Genomic DNA, 27569 nt, shown 5'->3' with positions numbered 1-27569 from the left:
GAGATGAGTACTTTCAAACCATGCCCAAGAAAGATGAAGAAGATGTAGCAGAAATAAGGGGCACCAGGGTGGCTCATTTAGGTAAGAGTCTGCTTTCAGCTCAGGTCATGATCTCAGGGTCCTGAGACTGAGCCCTCCCTTGGGCTCCCTGCTCACCAGTAAGTCTGCCTGTCCTTCTTCCTCTGACTCTCTCCCTATTCATGCGTGCTCTCTCTCTCTCTCTCCCTTTCAAATAAATAAATAAAATCTTTAAAAAAAAAAAAAAAAAAGGATGTAGAAGAAGCAATCCCAGAAAACAAATTGATATCAGACATCTGACTGCATTCGATTATTGAAGACTGCTTTTGACTTCTTTGATGATCCAGACTTTCTAAGGTACAAGCACTGAAACTAAAGCAAACAGTGGAAGGATTGTAGAATCACCACAGAAACAATTTTAGAGATACTGGAAAACAAAAAAGTCAGAAATTAGGATGCATTTCCATAAAGTTATAGAGCATGCAGGCCTTTCCTGCTTCTATTTCTACCTCCTCTACCTCTTCTACCTTTGCCACTTGAGAGGGCAAGACCAACTCCCACAGTGAATAGTTAATAAACTTCTCTGTTGTTGGGATACCTAGGTGGCTCAGTGGGTTAAAGCCTCTGCCTTTGGCTTGGGTCATGATCCCAGGGTCCTAGGATTGAGCCCCACATCGGGCTTTCTGCTCAGCGAGAAGCCTGCTTCCCTTCCTCTCTCTCTGCCTGCCTCTCTGCCTACCTGTGATCTCTGTCAAATAAATAAATAAAATCTTTAATAAATAAATAAATAAACTTCTCGAAACACGTGAGATGTTTTGTGTCATCATCACCCAAGTACTCATCATGTACAACATCATGTGCGAGACTTGAATGGAAGTGGACAGATTATTCTGCGATTCTTTTTTTTTAATTTTTAATTTATTTATTTTAGATTAGTGATTTTAATAGAAAATTCATATTGTGTTAGTTTTCTTACTGTTTTATAATACTGCTTTCAAAGAATTACATTACCATACACTACGCCTCTTTATCCTGTAATTGGAGAAACTGCATATCAGCCTATCATCACAGTTAAGTGTTTTTTAAATCTAACAATGTGGGGTGCCTGGGTGGCTCAGTGGTTAAGCATCTGTCTTCAGCTCAGGTCATAATCCCAGGGTTCTGGGATTGAGCCCCGCATCAGGCTTCCTGCTCAGCAGGAAGCCTGCTTCTCCAACTCCCCCTGCTTGTGTTCCCTCTCTCCCTGTTTCTCTCTCGGTCAAATAAATAAAATCTTTAAAAAAAAATCTAAGGATGTTTCCTATGGACATTGGGGAGGATATGAGCTTTAGTGAGTGCTGTGAACTGTGTAAGACTGATGACTCACAGACCTGTACCCCTGAAGCAAATAATGTATGTTAATAAAAATAAAGAAAATCTAACAATGTTTCCAATACTGTATTATGAATATGATTATAATACTATATAACATAAAAAATTTTTAAATGATTCATTCATTAATGTATAGGCTAGGCTACCATGAAACAATTATACTGCTGCTTTTTTGGTATCAATGCATGAATCATTATACCTGTAAACAAATACAAACTTTCTTCTTTTTCTTTTTCTTTTATTTATTTGCTTGGGAGAGAGAGAGTGAGAGAGAAAGCATGAGAGAGGAGAGGCTCAGAGGGAAAAGGAGACTCCCTGCTGAGCAGGGAGCCCAATGCGGGACTGGATCCCGGGACTCCAGGATCATGACCTGGCTGAAGGCAGTCGCTTAACCAATGGAGCCACCCAGGCACCCACAAATTTCTTTTTCTTTCTTTCTTTCTTTTTTTTTTTTTTAAGATTTTATTTATTTGTCAGAGAGAGCGAGCGAGAGCGAGCACAGGCAGACAGAGTGGAAGGCAGAGTCAGACGGAGAAGCAGGCTCCCTGCGGAGCAAGGAGCCCGATATGGAACTCGATCCCAGGACGCTGGGATCATGACCTGAGCCGAAGGCAGCTGCTTAACCAACTGAGCCACCCAGGCGTCCCACAAATTTCTTTTTCATTGAATCTTCTCATTTAAAAAAAAAAACATTTGATTATCTATCTGTCTATCTATCTATCTGCTTATTTTAAGATTTTATTTATTTGTCAGAGAGCAAGAGAACAAGCAGGGGGAACAGCAGGCAGAGGGAGAAGCAGGGAGTCACTAAGCAGGGAGTCTGATGTGGGACTCGATCCCAGAACCCTGGGATCATGACTTGAGCCAAAGGCAGATGCTAAACCAACTGAGCCACCCATGTGTACCTACTTATTTATTTTAGAGAGTACATATGCTTGTGTGTGCACGAGCAAGGGGAAGGGCAGAGGGAAAAGATGAGAGAAGTACACTGCCTGCTGAGCACAGAGGATTGGGGGGTGCTCAATCTCACGACTCTAAGATCAGGACCTGAGTTGAAATCAAGTCAGACACCCAACCGACTGAGCCACACAGGTGCTCCAATCTTCATTTTTGATGTCTAATATCAGTAACATGTATAAACATCTATACTGTTTTTATCATGTAAGATAGTATCAAGGGGCCCCTGGGTGGCTCAGTTGGTTAAGAGTCTGCCTTCAGCTCAGGCCATGATCCCAGGGTCCTGGGATCAAGTCCTGTATCGGGCTCCTTGCTCAGTGGGGTGCCTGCTTCTCCCTCTCCCTCTGCTGCTCCCCCTGCTTGTGTTCTCTCTCTCTTCTGACAAATAAAATCTTAAAAATAAAAAAAAGACAGTATTGATATAGGTACTAACAATTAATTCATTTTGTTAACTGACAATGTAATTGTATGGTATTGATTAAAAAACATTACAGGGGCACCTGGGTGGGTCAGTGGGTTAAGCCTCTACCTTCAGCTCAGGTCATGATCTCAGGGTCCTGAGATCAAGCCCCAAGTTGGGCTCTGCTCAGTGGAGAGCCTGCTTCCCACTCTCTCTCTGCCTACTTGTGATCTCTCTCTGTCAAATAAATAAAATCTTAAAAAATAAAAATATAAAAATTATAGTACTGTAAATGAATTTTCTTTGTGATTTTAGTAACATTTTCTTTTCTCTAGTTTATTATAAGAATACAGTATGTACTACACACAACATAAAAATATGTGTTGACTGTTTATCTTACCTATAAGGCTTCTGGTCAACAGTAAACTATTAGTAGTTAAGTTTGGGGGAGTCAAAACTTATACACAGATTTTCAATAGTACACGGAGCCAGCACCCCAACCCACCACGTTGCTCAAGAATCAACTGCATATGCTGTATATGTATAACTGTATAAGCTGTCTACGCTTCAAGAGACTCACTTGAGATCCAAAGACACAAATAGGTTGAAAGTGAAAAGATGGAAAACATATTCCCTGCAAATAGTAACCAAATGAAAGCTGGGTAGCTAGATTAATATCAGACAAAACAGACTCTGAATCCAAAGTTTATGAAAGACAAAGGAAGACATTATATATTAAAAGGTTCAAGGATGCCTTCAGTTGGTTAAGCGACTGCCTTCAGCTCAGGTCATGATCCTAGAGTCCCAGAATCAAGTCCCACACTGGGCTCCCTGCTTGGCAGGGAGTCTGCTTCTCCCGCCGATCTCTCTCATGTTCTCTCTCTTTCTCTCTCAAATATATAAATAAATCTTTTTTTTAAAATATAGATAAATAAAAGGTTCGAAATAATATAGCAAGAAGATAAAGTAATCATAAATATTAAGCATAGAACACTCTCAAAATACATGGAACAAAAACTGAAAATATGTGAAGAGAAAAATAAACCGTTCTCTAATAGTTGGAGACTTGAAACTCCACTTTCCATAACAGATAAGTCAACCAAACAGAATAAATGGAAATAGAGAACACAATAAACCAACTAGACCTAACAGACACATATGAACACTGCTACACAGTAGCAGAATCACATCTCAAGTGCACCTGGGCTAGTCTCCAGAATGGACCACTGATTAAACCACAAACATGTCTCAATAGATATAAAAAGAGATACTATGTAAGTATCTTCTCCAACCAACAGGGATAAGGTTAAAAGTCATAACATAAGGAAACTAATATTCACAAAATTTGAAGTGCATTACCCAACTTTCCAGTTCCTCTTCTAGGAATTCATTCTCTAGAAACTTACAGTGTTAGGTGACACGTTTACAAACACGCACAGTGCAGCACTGTTTGTAATAGCAAGATTATAAAATCTAAATATACATCAACATAGTATACTGCACTACTGAAAGGCCATGCAATTCGCAAAAAAACAAGGGAGCTATGTGAACTGATCAAGAATAAACTATCTGTACGAAATACTATTTATAGTATCATCCCATCGGTGCAAAACAGAGAAGAATACAGGCATGCCTTGGAGACACTGCAAGTTTGGTTCCAGACTACCACAAAAAAGTGAGTGAAATGAATTTTTTGGTTTCCCAGTGCATATACATGTTTACACTATACAGTAGTTTATTAAGTTGCAGTAACATTTATCTAAACATACAATGCACGTACCTTAATTAAAAAAATACTTTATTGTTGGGACGCCTGGGTGGCTCAGTTGGTTAAGCAGCTGCCTTCGGCTCAGGTCATGATCCCAGCATCCTGGGATCGAGTCCCACATCGGGCTCCTTGCTCAGTAGGGAGCCTGCTTCTCCCTCTGCCTCTGCCTGCCATTCTGTCTGCCTGTGCTCGCTCTCTCCCCCTCTCTCTCTGATAAATAAATAAAAAATCTTAAAAAAAAATACTTTATTGTTAAAAATCGCTAACTATCATCTGTGCTTTTAGCAAATTGTAATCACTGAACACAGATCACATAACAAATACGGTAACAATAAAAAGTCTGAAATATTCTGAGAATGTGATACAGAGATACAAAGCAAGCAAATGCTCTTGGAAAATGGCACTGACAGACAGACTTGCTCAACCCAGGGTAGCCACAAACCGTCTTCAATCTGTAAAAAAATGCAGTATCTGCAAAAACAAAACAAAACAAACAAACAAACAAAAAACACACAAAAAAACCCCACTCCTGTAAATGTAACTAAGCTAGGTGACTCACACTTCTTTATTTTAAAACTTACTACAAAGTTACAGTAATTAGGAGAGTGTGGCAGATCAATGTTAGAGGGGCCTGCCACCTAAACTGCCCAGATTCCACCACCAACACACGCTACACCAACCAGTAAAAGAAAAGGACCCTTTGGTGAGTTTGAAAGACTAGCAGAAGAAACTACTGAAAATTTTGAAGATTGAAGTGAAAAATGGTTCCATGTACCTAGCTGTTGAACAGGGGTCAGCTGCTTTAGAAGATGGTAAGCATTATACTAAACTATAGGCTACACTCCTAGTGACACACTTATGTTGAACTCTGCAGCCACACTACTCTAGAATCTAAACAATGGTTTCCTGGAAGCTGACCAGTGAGTTTGGCAAAAAAAGAACCCCCATTGCAGGTCAGTACTCTTTATGGTTGGAACAATGATGGTAGCTGATTGTTTTCGTGCCTCTTCCATCTTTCATTCTTCATTAATAAAGCATTTTTCAGAGGTGCCTGAGAGGCTCAGTTGGTTGAGCATTCGACTCCATTTCAGCTCAGGTCGTAACCTGAGAGTCATGAGATGGAGCCCTATGTTGGGCTCCATGCTCAGCAGAGGGTCTGTTTGAGAATGTCTCTCTCACCCTCTCCCTCTGCCCCCACTCCTGCTTACCTGTGTGCGCAGTCTCTATCTCAAATAAGCCTTTTTTAAAAAAGAATAAATAAGTGATCTGAAGGGGCACGTGCACCCGAATGTTTATAGCAGCAAGGTCTACAATAGCCAAACTATGGAAAGAACCTAGATGTCCATCAACAGATGAATGGATAATGATCATTTGCAACGATGTGGATGGAACTAGAGGGTATCATGCTTAGCGAAATAAGTCAAATGGAGAAAGACAACTATCATATGATCTCCCTGATATGAGGAAGTGGAGATACAACATGGGGGATTAAGGGGGTAGGAGAAGAATAAATGAAACAAGATGGGAGTGGGAGGGAGACAAACCATAAGTGACTCTTAATTTCACAAAACAAACTGAGGGTTGCTGGGGGGAGGGAGATTGGGAGAAGGGGGTGGGGTTATGGACATTGGGGAGGGTATGTGCTATAGTGAGTGCTGTTAAGTGTGTAAACCCTGGCGATTCACAGACCTGTACCCCTGGGGATAAAAATATATTATATGTTTATAAAAAATTTAAATAAATAAATAAAGTATTCTTGGCAAACACTTCCACTCTGGTCCATCTTGCAAAGGTCCAAGAATTTTACCTCTAACCACATAATTTGAATACCCAGGGCCATCCTTTTTAATCATGACTTTAGTTCCAAAAGCCAGCAGAGCAGAACCAGGGGTCCTATTCTATCTGCAGAATACAGCAGCTTGATCCTGCTCCAAACACTCTCATTTTTCAAAGTATATGCTTTGAGCCCCCACAGGACACTCAGTTAAGAACATCTAGGGAGCATCAACAGGCAAAGGTTGATTTGAGCACTTACCAAGTAAGATCCACCTCTGAGGTTTTAGACAGTAGCAACTTTAATATGCACTGTGGGTATCAGCAGCTGCTGGCAGCATCCTTGTCCCTTGCAAAATTTCCATTAAAAGATTTTAGGTGTATTGGTTCCAATTACAGGGCCTCTAAAGAGTCCTTAGATTTGGACATCCCTAGATGTAGCATCTGTTTCCCAGGCTCCCTCTCCAGAACCATATCCTGATTCCTTTTTATTTTTAATTTTTAATTTTATTTATTTATTTGGCAGACAGAGATCACAAGTAGGCAGAGAGGCAGGCAGAAAGATGGGGGAAGCAGGCTCCCTGCTGAGCAGAAAGCCTGATGTGGGGCTCAATCCCAGGACCCTGGGATCATGACCTGAGCTGAAGGCAGAGGCTTTAACCCACTGAGCCACCCAGACGCCCCTCCTGATTCCTTTTCGATGGTACTTGCTTGCCCTCCATCATACCATACTTAAAAGCTGATTAAAATGGATCAGACATAAATGTAGAAGCTAAAACTACAAAACTTCTAAAAGAAAATATAGGAGAAAATCTTCTTGAGCTTTTTGTCAGCAAAGTCTTCTATAAAAGATTCAAAAGCATGAACCATTAAAATAAATAAATAAATAAAATTAAATCCTATTCTTCAGGGGCACCTGGGTGGCTCAGTGGATTGGGTCGCTGCCTTCGGCTCAGGTTATGATCCCAGGGTCCTGGATCGAGTTCCGCATTGGGCGCTCTGTTCAGCGGGGAGCCTGCTTCCCCCTCTCCCCACCCCTGCCTGACTCTCTGCCTACTAGTGATCTTTCTCTCTCTGTCAAATAAATAAAATCTTAAAAAAAACAAAACAAAACCAAAAAAACCTGTTCTTCAAAAGACATTGTTTAAAAAAATGAATAGGCAAACTATGGAATAAGAGTAAATATTTGTAATACACATCTGACAAATACTATTACTAGTCACAAGGAAAACAGATTAAAACCACAATGGGAAACTAATACCCACCCAGTAGAACTGCTAAAATTAAAAAGACTTCCTAAAGCAAATACACAAGGATTTTCAGCAATTAGAACTCACACGCTGCTGGAAAGAATGGAAGATGGTACAACCACTTTAGAAACTGGTCTGACATCACTATCCTGACTCAGCAATTTCACTTCTAAGTATTTACCTAAGACAAATGAAAACTTGTACAAAAATGTTCATAACAGCTTTATTCATAATAGCTTAAAAAAATGGAACCAACCCAAAGATCCTTCCAAAGGAGATGAAATAAACACATAGCTTGGTGTTTTGAGGATTTCTATCCTTGCAGTAGTACACTTAAGTTAGATTTCAAATGGAGAGATCCCTTTTTGGTAAAGTGGAGAGAAGGATGAGTAAGAAAGGGGAGGTGGAAAAGGAGAATCAACAAAATCCATTCTTTTTTTTTTTTTTTTTTAAGATTTTATTTGACAAAGAGAGGGAACACAAGCAGGGAGAGTAGTAGAGGGAGAAGCAGGCTTCCCACTGAGCAGGGAGCCTGATATGGGGGTCAATCCCAGGACCCTGGGATCATGACCTGAGCCAAAGGCAGACAACTTTGAGGACTGAGCCATCCAGGCACCCCAAGATCCATTCTTTTTTAAAAATTATTTTTGGGGACATCTGGGTGAGCTCAGTCAGTTGAGCATCCAACTCTTGATTTCGGCTCAGGTCATGATCTCAGGGTTCTGGGATCAAGCCCCATGCTGGGCTCTGCACTCAATATGGAGTCTGCTTGTTCCTCTTCCTCTGCTCCTCCCATCACTCTCTTTCTCTCTCTCAAATAAATACATACTTTTAAAAAAATTATTTTTAGAAATTATTATATTAAAAATTTACCATTTTAACCATATTTAAGTGTATAGTTCAGTGGCATTAAATATGTTCATGTTACATAACCATCATCCCCATCCATCCACAGAACTTCTTTCTTCTTGCAAAACTGAAAATTTGTACTCATTCAACAGTAGTTCCTCGTTTCCCTCTCAACGGTCCTCAGCAACCACCATTCTGTTTTCTGTCTCTATGATTCTGACTACTCTATGTATTTCAAAATATTAGTGGAACCATTTAATATTTGACCCTTTGTGATTGGCTTATTTCACTTAGCATAATATCTTCGAGGTTCAGCCACATTGCAGCATCTATTAGAATTTCATTACTTTTTTTAAACACACACACACACTTCTTTTTCCCCTAAAAAGGGAGAGAGGGGGATGGGAAGGGCAGAGGGAGAGAATCTCAAGCAGGCTCCATGCCCAGTGTGGAACCCAATGCAGGGCTCAACCTCACAACCCTGAGATTATACATGAGCTGAGCTGAAATCAAGAGTTGATTGCTGGGGCGCCTGGGTGGCTCAGTGGGTTAAGCCGCTGCCTTCGGCTCGGGTCATGATCTCAGGGTCCTGGGATCGAGTCCCGCATCAGGCTCTCTGCTCAGTGGGGAGCCTGCTTCCTCCTCTCTCTGTCTGCCTCTCTGCCTACTTGTGATCTCTCTCTGTCAAATAATAAATAAAATCTTTAAAAAAAAAAAAAAAAAAAAAGAGTTGATTGCTTAAATGACTGAGCCACCCAGAAGCCCCAGAATTTCATTACTTTTTAAGGCTGAATAATATCGCATTGTATGTGTATACACCACATTTTGTTTATCCCTTCATTCACTGATGGACAATGGACACCTGGGTTACTTCCATCTTTTGGCCACTTCGAATAATGAACCTGGATGTACAAGTATCTCTTTCAAACTCAGCTTTCAGTTCTTTTGGACATATACCCAAATGTGGAATTGCAGCTTTAGGGGTGCCTGAGGGACTTAGTCAGTTAAGCATCTGCCCTTCAACTCCGGTCATGATCCCAGGGTCCTAGGCTCAAGCCCCGAATCAGGCTCCCTGCTCAGTAAGGAACCAGTTTCTCCCCCTCTCTCTGCCTGCCACTCCCCTTGCTCGGTTGTATTAAATAAATAAATTTAAAAATCTTTAAAAAAAAAAAAAAGTGGAATTGCTGGATCACATGGTAATTCTATTTTTAATTTATGAGGAATCACCATACTGTTTTCTACCAGTTTCTCCATTCTACATTCCTAGCAATAGGGCACAAAGGTTCTGTCACGGACTGAATTGTGCCCCCTCATCCCATTCATATGCTAAACTCCTAACCCCAATGGGTTTGTATGTGAAGAGAGGGCTTTTAAGGACATAAAGTTAAAAGAGGTCTTCTTTTTTGGGGGGGGGGAAGGCAGCTATGCTCACCACTATACCACCAACGCAGATTTTTTTTTTTAATATTTTATTTATTCATTTGACAGACAGAGATCACAGGTAGGCAAAGAAGCAGGCAAAAAGACAGGAAGGGAAGCAGGCTTCCCGCCAAGAAGAGAGCCCGACTCGGGGCTCGATCCCAGGACCCTGGGATCATGACCTGAGCCGAAGGCAGAGGCTTTAACCCACTGAGCCACCAGGCGCCCCTAAAAAGAGGTCTTAAGAGTGGGACACTAATCCAGTAAGTCTGGTGTCAGAGGAAGAGACACTGGGAATGCATGCACAGAGGAAAGTTTGTGTGCGGACACAGCAAGAAGGCAGTCTTCTTCTGCAAGCCAAGGAGAAAGGCCTTACCAACACCCAACCCTGCTGATGCCTTGATCTTAGAATTTAGCCTCCAGAGCAAGAGAAAATAAATTTCTGTTATTTAAGTCACCTCATCCGTGGTATGCTGTTATAGCAGTCCTAGGAAAATAATACAAGTTTCAATTTCATCCACACCATCTTGTTATTTTGTTTTGGAGGTGTTTTGTTGTTGTTCTGATAATCATCACCCTAATGGGTGTGAAGTGGCACTTCTCTGTCATTTTGATTTGCATTTCCCTAATCATTCATGATGATGAACCTCTTTCCAGGACTTATTGGCCATATGTATAACCTTCTTTAGAGAAATAACTATAGAAGTCCTTTGCCCATTTTTGAATCAGGTTGTATTTTTGTTGTTGAGTTTAGAACCTTACTATATATTCTGGATATTAATTATCAGATATGTGATTTACAAATATCTTCTCCAATTCTGTGGGGTACGTTTTTACTTTGTTCACAGTGTTCTTTGGTGAAGGAAAGTTTTTCATTTTGATGAAGTCTAATTTGTCTATTTTTCCTTTTGCTGACTATGTCTTTGGTGTCATACCCAGGAGATCATTTCCAAATCCAATGTATTTATGGTTTTAGGTTGTGTTTTTTTTTTTTTTTAAGATTTTATTTACTAATTTGAGAGAGCGCGCACAAGCAGGGGGAAGAGGAAGAGAGAGAAGTAGATGCCCGGCTGAGCCAGAAGCCCAACATGGGGCTTGATCCTAGGACCAGGAGATCACGACCCAAGCCGAAGGCAGGCACTTAACCATCTAAGTGGCCACCCAGGTGCCCCTAGTTCTTATATGTAGAAGCAAGATTCATTCTTAGAAGAATATTTATGGAAGGTGAAGTTTTGCACACTTATTCCTTTAAATCCATATGCAAGGAAGCCTGGGTGGCTCAGTCAGTTGAGCACTGGACTCTTGATTTTGGCTCAGGTCATGATCTCCGGGTTGTGAGACTGAGCCCCATGTCAGGCTCCACACTCAGTGCAGTCTGCCTCTCTCCCTCCATCTCCCTCTGCCCCTCCCCCTGCTCATGCCTTCTCTTTCTCTCTATAAAATGAATAAATCTTTAAAAAGGGGGCACCTGGGTGGCTCAGTGGGTTAAAGCCTCTGCCTTCGGCTCAGGTCATGATCCCAGAGTCCTGGGATAGAGCCCCACATCGGGCTCTCTGCCCAGCAGGGAGCCTGCTTCCTCCTCTCTCTGCCCGCCTCTCTGCCTACTTGTGATCTCTGTCAAATAAACAAATAAAATCTTTAAAAAAAAAATACATATACATATGCCTGCATTCTCCCTGGAATGATTTTGTGTACCCACAGGTTGAAGACTGTAGTTTGAAGAACCTGCACTTATACTTCTCTATCACTCAACTTCTTTTTTTGCCCATATTCCCATTCTGTAGACTGCTGCTTTTTTGCTTATAAACACTCAAGTCTTTCTCATGCAAAAATACACACACACACACACAAATACAAAACCTTTAAATATATATATATATATATATATATATATATATATATTTTTTTTTTTTTTTTTTTTAAGAGAGAGACACAGTGAGAGAGGTAACACAAGTAGGGGGATGGGAGGAGCGAGAAGCAGACCTCCAGCCAAGCAGGGAGCTGGGATGTAGGGCTCAATCCCAAGACCCCGGCATCACAACATGAGCCGAAGGCACACCCCTAACTACTGAGCCACCCAGGCACCCCACCTTTAAATATTATTTAAATAAATGTCCACCAAATATTGCTAACCCCCAAGGCTCTACACTGTTTCCTAACACTATTCTTTTTTTTTTTTTTTGTAATTAACATATAATGTATTATTTGCTTCAGGGGTACAGGTCTGTGAATCATCAGTCTTAAACACAGTTCACAGCACTCACCATAGCACATACCCTCCCCAATATCCATAACCCAGCCACCACCCTATCCCTCCTCCCCCCAGTCCCCAGCAATCCTCAGTTTGTTTCCTGAGATGACAAGTCTATTATGGTTTGTCTCCCTCCCCAGTCCCATCTTGTTCCATTTTTTCCCTCCCTACCCCCCATAACCTGCCTCTCAAATTCCTCATTCAGACACATTATATGATAACTGTCTTTCCTGGATTGACTTATTTCGCCTTAGCACTATTCTTGATCCACATGCCACCCCCAGGTGCTATGTACCCACCACCCCACATTCTTTTTTTTTTTTTTAATTTTGTTTATTTATTTGACAGATCACAAACAGGCAGCAGGCAGGCAGAGAGGAAGGGAAGCAGGCTCCCTGCTGAGCAGAGAGCCTGATGTGGGGCTCAATCCCAGGACCCTGGGATCATGACCTGAGCCAAAGGCAGATGCTTTAACCCACTGAGCCACCCAGGAGCTCCCCTCACCCCCCAAATTCTAATACCCAATGTGATGATATTGGGAGGTGGGGGCCTTGAGAGGTAACTGGGTCATGAGAGTGGAGCACTTATGAATGGGATTAGTGCCCTTGTAAGAAAAGACAAAAAAAAAAGATTTGTCTCTCAGCCAAATAAAGACACAGTAAGAAGGCAGCTGTCTGCAAATCAAAAGGATTTTCACCTGGACCAAATCAGAAGGAACCCTGACCTTGAACTTCCCTTCCTCCAGAACTATGAGGAATAAATTTTTACTGTTCAAGTCACCCAGTCCATGTTACTTTGTTATGGCAGCCAAAGCTGACTAGACATGAGGAATTGCATCTATTCCCAATTTAATCACAGTAACTGCCATCTCTACAATGATAATTTCCACATCTCTATCTTCCTCTTAGATTTCCCCTGTAAAGTCCAAATTGCCTGCCAGAAATCACCACTTGGCTATCTCACAGGAATCTCAAAGTCATGTACAAATTAGACTTAATACTGCAGGAAGACATTTAAATACTTCATTAGAGCTGCTTTTTCTTATAACAGAAATTTCCCAGGGCACCTGCGTGGCTCAGTCGGTTAAGTGTCTGCTTTTGGCTCAGGTCATGATCTCGGGGTCCTGGGACTGAGCCCCACATCAGGCTCCCCGCTCAATGGGTAGCCTGCTTCTCCCTCTCTCGCTCCCTCTGCTTGTGCACACACACGCTCTCTAATGAATAAATAAATATTTGTAATAAAGAAAGAAATAGAAATTCCCCAGGGTTTAAATATTTTTATATCCTGATTCCTAATAGCAGCAAATTAGTCAGGCTCCTAATTCAAGAGTGAGTTTTGTAAGCCAGTACAGTGTAGGAGAAAAGGCCTAAAAGTGTTGTCTCTGGACATATTCTGCTTAGGTTCAGAGATGGATTGCCTGAAGGTAAAACTTGTTTCTGCCACACCACAGGACCTTAAGCAAGTATTTAACTAAATGCTTCAGTTTACTTATATGTAAAATCAGTATAAAGCTAATGTCTACTTCATACAGTTATCAGAAACGGAATGAAAATGCAAATCTATTAAAACAGTGGCCAATAAGTAAAATGCTCAATAAATGTTACCTATTACTACTTTAAGAGTTTATTTCAAAAATCACTGAGATTTGGAATGCATTCCCATTGAGGTAGTCTGATTTGGCTAAATGGCGGCGGACATTAAAAATCTGATCTTCCAATTAGATTATATGACATTTTATAAATTAAGTCTGCTGCTCTAAAGTGTATATATATATATATATATATATATATATAAAGCAAACATATATTATGCCAAAAAATACATCCTTTGCGGCCATTTACGATAGAAATGTTAAAGCACTAACACTGACTTAAAAATGTGTAAGGTGGATCAGAGGGTTAAGTCTCTGCCTTCGGGGCGCCTGGGTGGCTCAGTGGGTTAAGCCGCTGCCTTCGGCTCAGGTCATGATCTCAGGGTCCTGGGATCGAGTCCTGCATCGGGCTCTCTGCTCAGCAGGGAGCCTGCTTCCCTTCCTCTCTCTCTACCTGCCTCTCCATCTACTTGTGATTTCTCTCTGTCAAATAAATAAATAAAATCTTTAAAAAAAAAAAAAAAGTCTCTGCCTTCGGCTCAGGTCATGATCTCAAGGTCTGGGGATCAAGCCCTGCATCGGGCTCTCTGCTCAGCAGGGAACCTGCTTCTCCCTCTCTCTGCCTGCTTCTCTGCCTACTTGTGATCTCTGTCAAACAAATAAATAAAACCTTAAAAAAAAATGTAAGATGGTAATAAGTTTTTCAAAATTTTAGCAGGAATTTTTTTTTAATTTTATGTGGTCCAAGAATAAAAGGATTTCAAGACCACTGGTCTAGTGCACACGGTTTTTTTTTGCTTTGTTTTATTTTTTAAGATTTTATTTAATTGACAAAGAGAGAGAGAGCATACAAGCAGGGGGAGTGGCAGAGAGAGGAAGAAGCAGACTCCTCACTGAGCAGGGAGCCTGATGCAGGGCTGGATCCCAGGACCCTGGGGATCATGACCTGAGCCAAAAGCAGATCTTAACCAACTGAGCCACCCAGGCACCCCATAGTGCATGTGTTTTAGTGCATGTGCCCGGTTTGAACCAGAACTCGTTTTCTTTTTTTAAGAAAGATTTTAGGGGCGCCTGGGTGGCTCAGTGGGTTGGGCCGCTGCCTTCGGCTCAGGTCATGATCTCCGGGTCCTGGGATCAAGTCCCACATCGGGCTCTCTGCTCAGTAGAGAGCCTGCTTCCTCCTCTCTCTCTCTGCCTGCCTCTCTGCCTACTTGTGATCTCAGTCTGTCAAATAAATAAATAAAATATTTTTTTAAAAAAAAGAAAGATTTTATTTATTTATTTGACAGAGAGAGAGAGAGAACTCGGGAGGGAAAGCAAGAGCGAGCACAGCAGAGGGAGCAGCAGGCAGAGGATGAGGGAGAAGCAGACCCACCGAGCAGAGTGCCCAATGAGGAGGGCTTGATCCCAGGACTGGGATCATTACCTGAGCCGAAGGCAGACACGTAATGACTGGGCCACCCAGGTGCCCCAGAACTCCAGTTTGCACCTCTGAGAAATTATTTAACTTCTATATATCTCAAAGCTCTCCTATGTTATAGGAATAATGGTACCTACCTCATACAATTACTATCAGGAGTAAATGAGATCATGCATAAGAAGCAATCATATTCATAGCCCCACTGTTCATAATAGCCCCAAACTGGAAATAATCCAAATGTCCATCCATAAGTGAATGGCTGAACTAAAAGAAATACACCATAAAAAAAAAAAAAAATGCCACAACATGGATGAACCTCAAAAAAGCATTGCAAGTGAAAGAAGCCAGACACAAACGAAAGAATTGTATAATTCCAATTATATGAAATTTCTAGAAAACATAAAACTACAGAGATACGAAGCAAATCAGTAGATACTAGGACTTGCAGTTGGAGAAGTGGGGATAAACAACAAACAGGAAGTAAGGAATGTTTTGAGGTGCTGGAAATCTAAATCTGAACAGTGGTAATGGTTACATCAAAATGAACACTTACAATGAAGGAATTTTATGATATGCAAACTACATCTCCAAAAAAAGTTTTAAAGAATTTTATTTTTTTAAGATTTTATTTATTTATTTGACAGAGAGAAAAAGAGAGAGATCACAAGTAGGCAGAGAGACAGGCAGAGAGGGAGAGGAGGAAGCAGGCTCCCTGCTGAGCAGAGAGCCCAATGTGGGGCTCGATCCCAGGACCCTGGGATATGACCCGAACTGAAGGCAGAGGTTTTAACCCATTGAGCCACCCAGGAACCCCAAAAGTTTTAAAGAATTTTAAAACAATGTAACAAATACTATTACTACTACTATTATGCTCAGATTTTTTTTTTTTTAAGATTTTATTTATTTATTTATTTATTTGACAGACAGAGATCACAACTAGGCAGAGAGGCAGGCATAGAGAGAGGGGGAAGCAGGCTCTGCGCTGAGCAGAGAGCCCAATGTCGGGCTCGATCCCAGGACTCTGGGATCATGACCTGAGCTGAAGACAGAGGCTTTAACACACTGAGCCACGCAAGTGCTCCATGCTCAGATTTTTAAAATCATAATAATATTAAGCTGGAAAGGACCTTCCTGAGTAGGTCTAATCCCACTCTCCAAAATGAGAGTAATAAAGACAAGCATAGCCGGAATGCTGACTCTACCACAGTTAAGCACTCATTTATTCATTGCAAGTCCTTTGTAGGGTAAACTCAGTTACTATTCCCACTTTATAGACCACGCAACCGAGGCTCAAACAGGTAGAGATTTGACCCAAAACAATATAACTAATATGAGAAAAAGCCAACATGCAAACTCAAGACGGTCTGAGTCTAAAGCCAATGCTTAGGAAAAAACCCATCCTGAAATTCATAAGGAATTTCAAAAGACTCTGAATAGCCAAAACAATCTTGAAAAAGAACATAGTTGGAGGAGACACACTTCCTGATTTCAACTTACTACAAAGCTGCAGTTATCAAAACCGTGTGGTATTAGTATAAGGACAAACATACAGATCAGTGGAATAGAGAAACCAGAACTAAATTCTTACATATATGGTCAGGATATTTTCAACAAGGGTATCAAGATTATCAAGGGGAAAAGACATACTTTTCAACAAATGCTCACAGGAAAACTGGATATCCAAGTGCAGAAGAGTGAAGTGGGACCTTTACCTAACACTACACACCAAAATTATCTCAAAATGCATCAAAGACCTAAATGTAAGTGCTAAACTATGAAACGCTTACAATAATAGGGGGAAAGCGTCACACATTAGATTTGACAATGATCTCTTGGCGATGACACCAAAGGCACAGTCAACAAAAGAAAAGCAGGCAAATTAGATTTCATCAAAATGGAAAACTCTCCTGCATCAAAGACCACTATAAATAGAGTAAAAAAGCACCCCACAGACTGGAAGATAATATTTACAAATCACATATCTGATAAAAGGTTAATATACAGAATAGGCACATGCCCATGTTCACAGCAGCATGACTGACAATAGCCAAAAGGTGGAAACAACACAGTTGTCTACCAACAAATGAAGAAATAAAATGCGACCTATTCACACCAATGGAATATTTATTCAGCCGTAAAAGAGAATGAGTATGTCAATTACATCTCAATTTTTAAAATATACTTTTTGTAATTTTTAAAAAAGGAATGAAGTTTGGAGCGTCTGGCTGGCTCAGTTAAAGAGTGATAAACTCTTGATCTTGGGTTTGTAAGTTTGAGCCTCATGATGGGTGTAAAGATAAATAAACAAACTTAAAAAAAGAAAAAAAAGGAATGAAGTTTGGATACCTGCTATGACATTATTGAGCCATGAAAACATTATGGTAAGTGAAACATAAAGGGACAAATATTGTATGATTTCATTTATATGGGATACCTAAAACAGGCAAATTCAGAGTGACTTAAAGTCACCAGGGGCTAAATGGAAGGAACAATGAGAGTCACTTGCTTAATGGATAGAGTTTCTGTTCAGGGTGATGAAAAAGTTTTGGAAATAGTGGTCACGGTTGCACTACTCTGTGTATGTAACTAATGCACTGAATTTTACACTTAAAAGTGGCTTGGGGTGTCTGGCTGGCTTAATTGGAAGTGTGGCTTTTGATCTCCTGGTAATGAGTTACAGCCCATGATGGGTGTAAAGATTCCTTAAATAAACAAACTTAAAAAAAAAAAATAAAAAGAAACGGTTTAAATAGCGAATTTTGTTACAACATATGTAACAAAATACATTTACCACAACCTTGTAAAGAAATTAGCAATGTAATATATAAAAAGCATTGAATTATACACTTTAAATGGTTAACTGTATGGCATATGAATTATGAATTATATCTCAACAAAGCTGCTTTAAAAAATGACAACCGTGGTGGCTAACATTTAGGAACACCTTCTGCACACCTGGCACTGTTCTAAGGGCATTACATATACCTCACAACAACCTTATTTCACATATGAGGAAACTTAAGTTCCAATGTCACTGAATTAGTGGAGGAGTGAAGGATTCAAAACCTATCAGATTCCAGGGCTCCCCCAGTTACCCACTCTGCTATTCTGAGTCCCACACCATGATAAGACGGTTATAAAATGCATTCAACAGATGCCCCATTAACTAAGTGAATGAAATGAAGACGGTATTGTGGGAGTGTGGCAGAAAAATTAATTCTAAGTACTTGGTATATGGCTTAAAAAAGGCCATCAAGGAATGATTTATAATCTTTAAGATTTCAGAACCTTCCCATAGTTTTAATTTTAATACAACCCTGAATCTGATCATTAACAGCAGTTTATCCATTTAAACACTGGCACAATTCTATAACCTTGCTCAAGTGTCTGCAATAAGAGAGTTCATTTAGTAACATGCATTCATCTCCCCCACCCAGGCCTTCACAAGTCTCTTCAGAAAGGCTAGAAACAACCCAGGATCCTAAAGGCAACAAAAATAAACCCAACTCTGGTAACAGAATTCTATCAAGAAGGGTGCTACAGATGTCCCGAAAAGAGACCTAGTACCTTCCCTATAGGTTAAATACCTAGTTAGATGCCAAGGTTCATGTCCAACTTGTCTGTGTTTCACCGAAACAGTAACACGCCATTAGTTACTTTATACATTGCCAGTCCTTCCGTCATCCATCAGTTCTTCATACCTTTCCCTACAGTCCTCACAAGTGGGCTGATGTTGACATTATCAACTATTCACACTGGTGGCATTACTCAACAGAAAGTTGGAAGACTAACAACCTAGGGTACAATCCAGAGTTCAGAAAATGAACTAAGTGACCAAGCGCATCAGAGTCTACTGAACTCCTTCACTTGCAACTCTGACCCTCACATGCAAAACCTGGAATATGGGAAAAAACAAACAAACAAACAAAAAAAAAAAAAAAAACACCGTTACTCTTAAAAAGTTTTGGTACCTTACATGCACCTTTTTATTTTAAAAAAATGCGCTCCTAGGGTTGAATCCAGCAGTACATCAATACTAAAGTTAGGAGAAAAACACAGATTTACAACGCCAAAAGGAATCTGAAGAGTATATACGAAAAAACATCCCTCCTCTCACATTCTCCCAACGGGCGCAGAACCCACCAGACCACTCCCCCGCCTCCAGGTTCTACAGCCCCGCGTGCCGGGCTCCGAGCTCTCGCACCCTGTGGTCTGGCCGAGCTCACTCGTGTCTAGCCAGGTCTAAGGACGAGGCTACGTGCTAGGCACAAGAAGGCCTCCCTCTCGAGCGATGCCTCAGAACTGGATCACATTCCTGCAAAAGCAGGAAAAAAAGGAAGAAAGGGCCGACCTGCGGCCCCGCAAACCAGAAACACCAAACCGTAACCACGCGCCAACCCCCTACCCCGCAGCCGACAGCCCCGAGGCTGGACCGGTAATTCTACCACCGCACCGGGCCCCGCCCCGGGTCCGCGACCGTTCCGGGGCGTTCCTCCCGAGGGCGGCGCCTGCCTCACCACACCGCCACTTGGCTCTCTTCTTCCCGATCGAGGCCGCGGCCGTCCCGCGACACCGAAGCCGCAGCTTCCAGGCCTCGCGGACCCGCGACTTCTATAGCGGCCTGGCAAGCTGGCTCTTTACCCGCAGGCTCCGGCACGCCCTCTCTACTGCCCCAGGCCCTTACCGAGGCAGCGCGGCCTCCGCGGCCCGCTCCTCCTAATCCTCAGCCGCCGCCACCGACCCAGCGTCGCGGAGACCGGAACTTCCTCCGCGCCGGGCCGCTGCCTCCACAAAGGCGCCGCGCCGCCGCCTTCAGCGCTCGGCCCGCCGGGAGATAGAGTACAGCGGCAGGTCGCGCCGACTCCACTCCCGCCGTCCCTCGCGCGTGTTGGGGCGGGGCTACCTACGGGGGCGAGGCGTGAGGGCACGCTGCTCAGCGGCGTCCAATGGGAGGGCGTGCGTCCCCAGGTTCGCGGGGCCTGCTGGGGGTTGTGGTTTAGACCCTGGTTCGTCTTCCCGTGCTCTTTGGAATTTACAAGATTTGCCATCTGTCTGCAGTTGGCTTGGACTCTCCGAGTTTTGCTCTCCTCCAGGAGCGCATATCAAGCCTTGGTCGGCCTAGTTCGAGGACGCCTTCTTTCCCGTCATTGTGAAGGCAAAGGAAGGGAGACTTCTCAGGCCTAAGCCTTCCGGAGAAATGGTTGTCGGACCACACCAGCGGCTGACTCTTGACCCCTTCAGTCCAGGAGCTTAGCCATTTTTGCCCAAGACCCGAGGATAGGTGCGAGAGAAGCTCTTGAATTAGGGAAGAAGTAATCAGGGGGTTTCCAAGTTAGGCATCCCCTGCTCAAGAATATCAAGCAAATACCACCTATGTTAAAGGTTCAGTGGTCCTACCTATGAGGGCAAATCCACCCACCTTCCACAGGCCTTGCTAGATCTCAAGCAATAAATCTGGCCAAGGGTGACCTATGAGGTCTCAGAACTGGAAGGCTATCTGCAAATCTCCCAGTCTAGCAGAAATGCTTTCAGTTTGCATCTCACTTCCAGAATCTCCTTAGGTTAATCTTCAAATGGCAAGGTCCAAGCTTCCAGATGGGTTATCTACACTGTTAATATGCTTGCTGGTTCCGGCCACCTGGTGTTTCTACCAGAAAGGTAACCTGATTTTGTAGCCTAAATTCAACATCATGGGATCAAAGGAATCTGCTGCAAGAAAAGCCTATAAAGCATTCTAAAGTAAAGCAATTCTTATCTGCAGAGAAAGAAGGTATTTGGGTTAAGTAGTCTTTAAAATTATCTTCCCACTTTTCAGGCATCTTGTCTGGAAGTCATTCCTTCATTTGAGAACTATATGAAGGGCCTGTGTGTGCCAGGCACTGTATCAGGTGCTGGGGATACAGGAACAAACAAAGCTGATAGAATTTGCTGCCCTGCTGGATATGGGTGTGGGGTAGTTTTTGGAGGAGGACAAAAAACTAAACAAGATATACAATCTCTGCTGAAATGAGTTTGGTTTCTGTAAAAAGGAAGATGGAAAGTCATTGGAGGGCTCTAAATAGAATAATACCATAACTTCAGGTCCATGTTATACCATCCCTCTGGCTGCTGTGTGGAAATAGGCTAAAGGTAGGAAGGGCAGAAGCCATGCAGCCAATTAGGAGTCTGTTGCAATAATGCAACCACAGAAGGATGGTACTTGTACCTGTGTGGTAACAGTAGAAACGAGAGGTTGGGATGAGGGCAGAGAGGGAAGAATGTGGGCAAAGCAGTTTTGGTAGGAAAAACAGGAGCTCAGTTTGCGGTAGGTTGAATTTTTGGTGCATCGTGTTCAAGTGAGACATGGAATTGGTAGTTGGATACATCAATCTGGAATTCAGGGTAAAAGGTTAGTGTTAGAGATGCAAATCTGGGAGGTACAAGCATATTGCTGGTGCCAGTATCTGAAGCCATGGACTTAGATGAGGTAACCAAAGGGTGACCAAGGAAATAAGGGAGTGAGTGTAGACAGGAGAGCAGAGTTCCAACCCTGAGCCAGGGGACACACCAGCACTAAGAAGTTTCGAGGAAGAGAAGGAACAGCTAGCTACACGGAACTGTGGGTACTTTGCCTTTGCTTCCCAAACTGAACCATTGTTCGTAGATCTCTCCCTTATCAGATAGTACTTTGTCCTCTTCTGAAGAGATTAATGGTATTAAGGAACTAATTAGTGTTGCCTTATACCCAGTCTCCTTGGGTAATAATAATTGCTGCTCTTTATCAAACTATATGGCTGGCATTGTGCTGGCACTTCCTTATCTCATTTAATTTTTATAATAATCATATGAGGAAACCCCTTTTATAGTTAAGGAAACCAAAGACCAGAAAAATTAAGTTATTGCCACAGCTGGAAAGTATAAGGTGGGGGATTCCAACCCAGGTCAGTCCTAGTCCAAGGTTTATGTCCCTGACTACTTTCCCCTTTTCCTTAAGGTTATTATTGAAGGTTTTCAGAAGAAGCATAAGGAATTTCCTTTCTTTTTTTTCTAAACTTACAAGTACCCACAGTCCTTGTAAGTTTGTTTGTACTGCCTAAGAGCAGGAAAAATGAGCTATTTAGAAGAGATGATCTGAGCAACACCTTCACCTGGAATGGGATTTACAACGTCTAGTCGGGGAGATGTATCCATTTTCAGCCCCTAAATCCTTACAGGGGAGGACTCAGCAAAGAGAAAGACCATGTCCTGTCTGTTGCTCCTTGTTGCCTTGGTCTCCTTTGGGGCCATGGCTCTCCAGTATGGAAAGTAGGATTTGATGAGATGTTAAAATGAGAGACAGGAACCAGGAGAGACACAGGTGATACAACACCATAGATGAGATTTCCCAGCAGAGCAAAAAACCCAGCTGCCTTACCAGGAGCTGCCAAGTAAGAAAGGCAGGAAGAAAAACTTCGGATTTTCCAGGGAAGGATTGATGTTCTTATTATTAGCTCAAAATATTTCCTGGGGTGATCTCAGGGTCCTGAGATTGAGCCCCGCATCAGGCTTTCTGCTCAGCGGGGAGTCTGCTTCTCCCTCTCTGTCAGCCTGCCTCTCTGCCTACTTGTGATCTTTCTCTCTCTGTGTCAAATAAATAAATAACATCTTTTAAAAATATTTCCTACCAGGTATCTTGTATTTGTAGGAGGGGGAAATGGCTGAAGGGCTGAAAGGGACACACACAGAAGGTAGAAACAGAATGGGGAGCAGATCACAGCCTCAGGGCGTGATTAGGCATTTTCACCTTAGCCATGACCTCCTCCTCACAGCACCTCAGGTTCTGAAATGCCCACTAAAGCTATGAAAGAAAATAAATCTGGGAAAGAACAAGAGATCTTTTTTTATGATAGTTCCAGTTCCCGCTAGTCTTCAGTACCACTGTTGTGAAGATGATATGCTGGGTCCATGAAAAGCACCAGCCCAGACAAAACAGAAAGCAGAGAATATTTTTAAGATTTTATTTATTTATTTGAGAGTGAGAGAGAGCATGAGAAGGGGGAGGGTCAGAGGGAGAAGCAGACTCCCTGCCAAGCAGGGAATCTGATGCGGGACTCGATCCCAGGACTCCAGGATCAGGACTGAGCCAAAGGCAATCACTTAACCAACTGAGCCACCCAGGTGCCCAGAAAGCAGAGATTTAGAGGAGCCCCTGACCTGGAGGGTGACAGAAGGTGTAGGGTATTGATTGTATTGTTTGTGGCAATGACCAAGATTTGAAGCAGCATAGTACAAGACAGCAGCATCATCCTGGGACTGGCATTTATTATTATTCCAAAAGTCTAAGATTTATTTATTTTTATTTTTTTTAAAGATTTTATTTATTTATTTGACAGAGAGAAATCACAAGTAGATGGAGAGGCAGGCAGAGAGAGAGAGGGAAGCAGGCTCTCTGCTCAGCAGAGAGCCCGATGTGGGACTCGATCCCAGGACCCTGAGATCATGACCTGAGCCGAAGGCAGCGGCTTAACCCACTGAGCCACCCAGGCGCCCCTAAGATTTATTTTTTGGTAATTTCTTATTTCTTTATTTGCTAAGTAGGCTCCACACCCAGTCTGGAGCCCAACATGGGGCTTTAAATCAAAAACCTGAAATCAAGACCTGAGCTGAAATCAACAATCATTGATCGCCCAACCAACTGAGCCACCCAGGTGCCTCTATTTCTCGGTAATTTCTATGGGCAAAAAGGAAAGGTTGTCCCACTAGTCAAATATAAGTTAATGAGTGGATTAAAACAGCGTTGGCATAACAGCCTTCAAATGTTTTACTAAGTAGCCACAGTGCTTTGCCCTATGAGAGTGTCAGGCTCAGGTCTTAACCAGAAGCCCATGGGCATGTAGCCACTTATTTGACTAAGTAGATGCAGTACAGCTGTCCCTGAACAACCTAGGGATTAGGGGCACCAACTGCCAACTGCCTTCCCCTGTGTAGAGTTGAAATCTGTAAAATTTCTGACTTCTCCAAAACTTAACTACTTAACAGTGAGAACTATGAGGTCACTTCTACTTGTGATAAACAATTTACTAGAGACACTAACTGCTCACAAGGAGATGATTAGTGGATCCTAGCAACACTTGAACTCACCACAAAAGCAACAGTAGGTGGCTACTTTATTATTACAGTTCAGTATGTTCTATAGTTAATTTTATGCAGTTATGATTTAATATATCATGTTTACATCTGTTTATATTTCCACTGTAAATGGCACCATGTACAGTCTACAAATATTTGGGTGGGGAGTCTAATAAATTTGGACTTTTTATAATAGATTCGTGTATATATTATGGTAGTAAATAGGATGGATTTATATATATATATATATAATAATTAATGCATTTATTTACCTAACATTTTCTTACCTTTTTTTCTAATATTTCTAGGTTATGTGGTTCATCAGCAAGTTTTTCCAAATTGTTGCAAATGCAGGGTGCCCGAGTGGCTTAGACAGTTAAATGCTGCCTTTGGCTCAAGTCAAGATCTGAGGGTCCTGGGATTGAGCACAGCCTCTGGCTCTGCCCTCAGGAGGAAGTCTGCTTCTCCCTCTCCCTCTGCCCCTCCGTCCACGTGCGCTCATTTTCTCTCTCTAATAAATAAATAAATTTTTTTAAAAAGACTTCATTTATTTATTTGACAGAAAGAAAGAGAAAGAAAGCACGAGCCAGGGGGAGAGCCAGAGGGAGAGGGAGAAGCAGACTCCCCGCTAAACAGGGAGCTGACTCAGGGCTCCATCCAGGAACCCTGTGATCATGACCTGAGCCAAAGGCAGAGGCCTAATGGACTGAGTCATCCAGGTGCCTCTAAATACGCAAAATCTTAAAAAAAAAAAAAAAAAAAATTGTTACAAATCCCCCCAAGATTTTCCAATATACTTATTGAAAAAAGTCTGCATATGAGTGGATTTGCATATAACAAAACACCTCTCATTCAAGGGCCAGCTCTACTTCCAAATGACAGGATGCTGTCTGGTGGAACTGATATGCTGAAAAGCAAGAGTGAGACTCTAGAAGAAACCCTGAGGTCAACATAAAGACTGTTGAGGAGACTGGTTAGTATGTTAGGAAACTTTAAATTTGTCTTCTATTGAGATCAATTCTATGGGGTGCAACTTCTGGTTAATGGAATATAGCCAGGATATTTCTGTACCAATCAGAGAATATGAGATCTTCTTGGCTTAAAAAATTTTTTAAAGGAGTTTATTCTTAAGTAATCTCTTCACCCAATGTGGGGCTCAAACTCACAACCCCAGGATCAAGGGCCCTATGCTCAGGGCAGTTGGGTGGCTCAAATGGTTAAGTGTCTGCCTGCAGTTCAGGTCATGATCCCAGGATCCTGGGATCCAGCCTGCATTGGGCTCCTTACTCAGTGGGAAGCCTTCTCCCTCTCCCTCTGCCACTCCCCCTGCTTGTGCTTGCTCTCTCTCCCTCCCTCTCTCTCTGTCAAATAAATGAATAAAATCTTACAAAAAAAAAAAAAATAAGAGACCCATGCTCTACCTACTGAGCGAGCCAGGCACCTGCTGGTTTAAACTCTTATAGTGTAATGTGATGGGATCTATGAAAGCTAAACGTTATACATGATACTTACTCCAAGCAATGGAACCTGGATTCCTGAGCTAGTAAGGAGAGAAAATACTGAATGACCTGTGAAGCCCTGGCTTTCCTACCCCCTCTCCTCTCCAGGGAAATAGATAGTGAAGGAATTACACTTTTTCTCACAGGTTCTTAACTAAAAGGGAGGAGAAAGCTTCCCTTAAATTACATGCAAGGGGGGCACCTGAGTGGCACAGTTGGTTGGGCCTCTGACTCTTGGTTTCAGCTCAGGTTCTGATCTTAGGGTCCTGAGATCAAGTCCCATGTCAGGCTCCAACTAAGGCTCCCTCTCCCTTTGCGCCTCTCCCCCCTCAAACAGATAGATTTTTTTTTTAAAGATTTTTATTTATTTATTTGATCACAAGTAGGCAGAGAGGCAGGCAGAGAGAGAGAGAGGAGGAAGCAGGCTCCCCGATGAGCGGAGAGCCCGATGCGGGACTCGATCCCAGGACCCTGGGATCATGACCTGAGCCGAAGGCAGAGGCTTTAACCTACTGAGCCACCCAGGCGTCCCCAAACAGATAGATTTTTTAAAAAGATTTTATCTACTTATCTTACAGAAAGAGAGATCACAAGTAGGCAGAGAGGCAGGCAGAGAGAGAGGGGGAAGCAGGTTCCCCACTGAGCAGAGAGCCCGATGTGTGGCTCGATCCCAGGACCCCGAGACCTGAGACGAAGGCAGAGGCTTAACCCACTGAGCCATCCAGGCGCCCCAATAGATTTTTTTTAAAGATTTTATTTATTTACTTGATTGAGAGAGAGAGCACATGAGCAGTGGGGAGGGGCAGAGATAGAGGGAGAAGCAGACAGGGAGCCTGATGCAGGACTCTATCCCAGGATCCTGGGATCATGACCTGAGCCAAAGCTAGATCCTTAACTGACTGTGCTATCTAGGGACCCTCAAATAAATAGATCGTTTAAAAAAATTTTGTGCAAGAGTCTCAGCCCTGTGCAAAGTCATCTCCAGTAAAAGGCCACAGTTTTGTCATCATTTCAGTCACAGACCAGCATCGTGGAGGTAGGCTACAGTTGGCAGCCATCTGAGACCATGAGAGAAGCTGAGGCACAGAGCTTTCCCAATTCCAGTGTAGGGCTGAGATGGAGACAGGGCACTGCCCTGAGGTGCTTGAAGCAGCAGGGAGAATTAAAAGAGTGATTTCAGGCTTTTTCTTTCATCCTAGAATTGTTGAGGGAATTAACCAGAAGGCTATAAAGTGATTTCATTGCTTCAGAGAAAACATGAGCAGTATTTTTGTTAATCTCTAATTTTACTTCTTTAAACTGTACTTCAAAAAATAAGATTGTTTGGGAAAGCTTTATGTTTTCCTGTTGTTTGTACTGCTTTGTGTCTAGGAAATTACAAATGCCCATAACAATATTCCTTGCCCTGGCACATCACCTGGGAAGCTTTTAGATACCAATGCCTGAGTCCCATCTGGGTTCAATTAAATCAAAATCTCTAGAAGTGATCAAAATCTCTAGGCATTAGTGATTTTTAAAATTTCCTTGGGTAATTCTATGTGCAGTCAAAGCTGAGAACTGTTTCAGAGCCTCATACTGACACATTAAAACGTGGCTAAGGCACCTGGGTGACTCAGTGGGTTAAGTATCTGCCTTCCGCTCAGGTCATGACTTCAGGGTCCTGGGATACAGAGAGCCTGCTTCTCCCTCTGCCTGTCTCTCTGCCTATTTGTGATCTTTCTCTCTCTCTGTCAAATAAATAAATTTTTTAAATCTTAAAAAAAAAAAGTGGCTAAGAGGATGTCTTTAGCAACAATTGGTGTGCCAACATCCTTTACAACCTGTATAGTGGACCCACTAATGACATTTATCCAGCCCCTAATCTTGTAGTGCTCTTCCACAGTCAATCAAGGAAACAACCCCAACGTCTCTTCCTC

The 27569-nt window shown here is 42.3% G+C and overlaps 1 protein-coding gene across 1 annotated transcript in view; it reads right to left on the bottom strand.

The window, feature by feature from the left end:
* RBM6 (RNA binding motif protein 6) overlaps positions 1–19936 on the bottom strand; it is a 106297-nt gene extending 86361 nt beyond the window's left edge. Inside the window, exon 1 of the mRNA XM_059389767.1 lies at positions 19752–19936. The gene's annotated coding sequence lies outside the window, so the exon portion shown is untranslated. The remainder of the gene's footprint in view (positions 1–19751) is intronic.
* Between the last annotated feature and the right edge of the window lie 7633 nt (positions 19937–27569).

Source organism: Mustela nigripes, chromosome 2 (genome assembly GCF_022355385.1).
Source record: "Mustela nigripes isolate SB6536 chromosome 2, MUSNIG.SB6536, whole genome shotgun sequence".
NCBI lineage: Eukaryota > Metazoa > Chordata > Mammalia > Carnivora > Mustelidae > Mustela > Mustela nigripes.
Note: the sequence above shows the minus strand (reverse complement) of the source record. Positions and strands in the feature narration are given on the sequence as shown.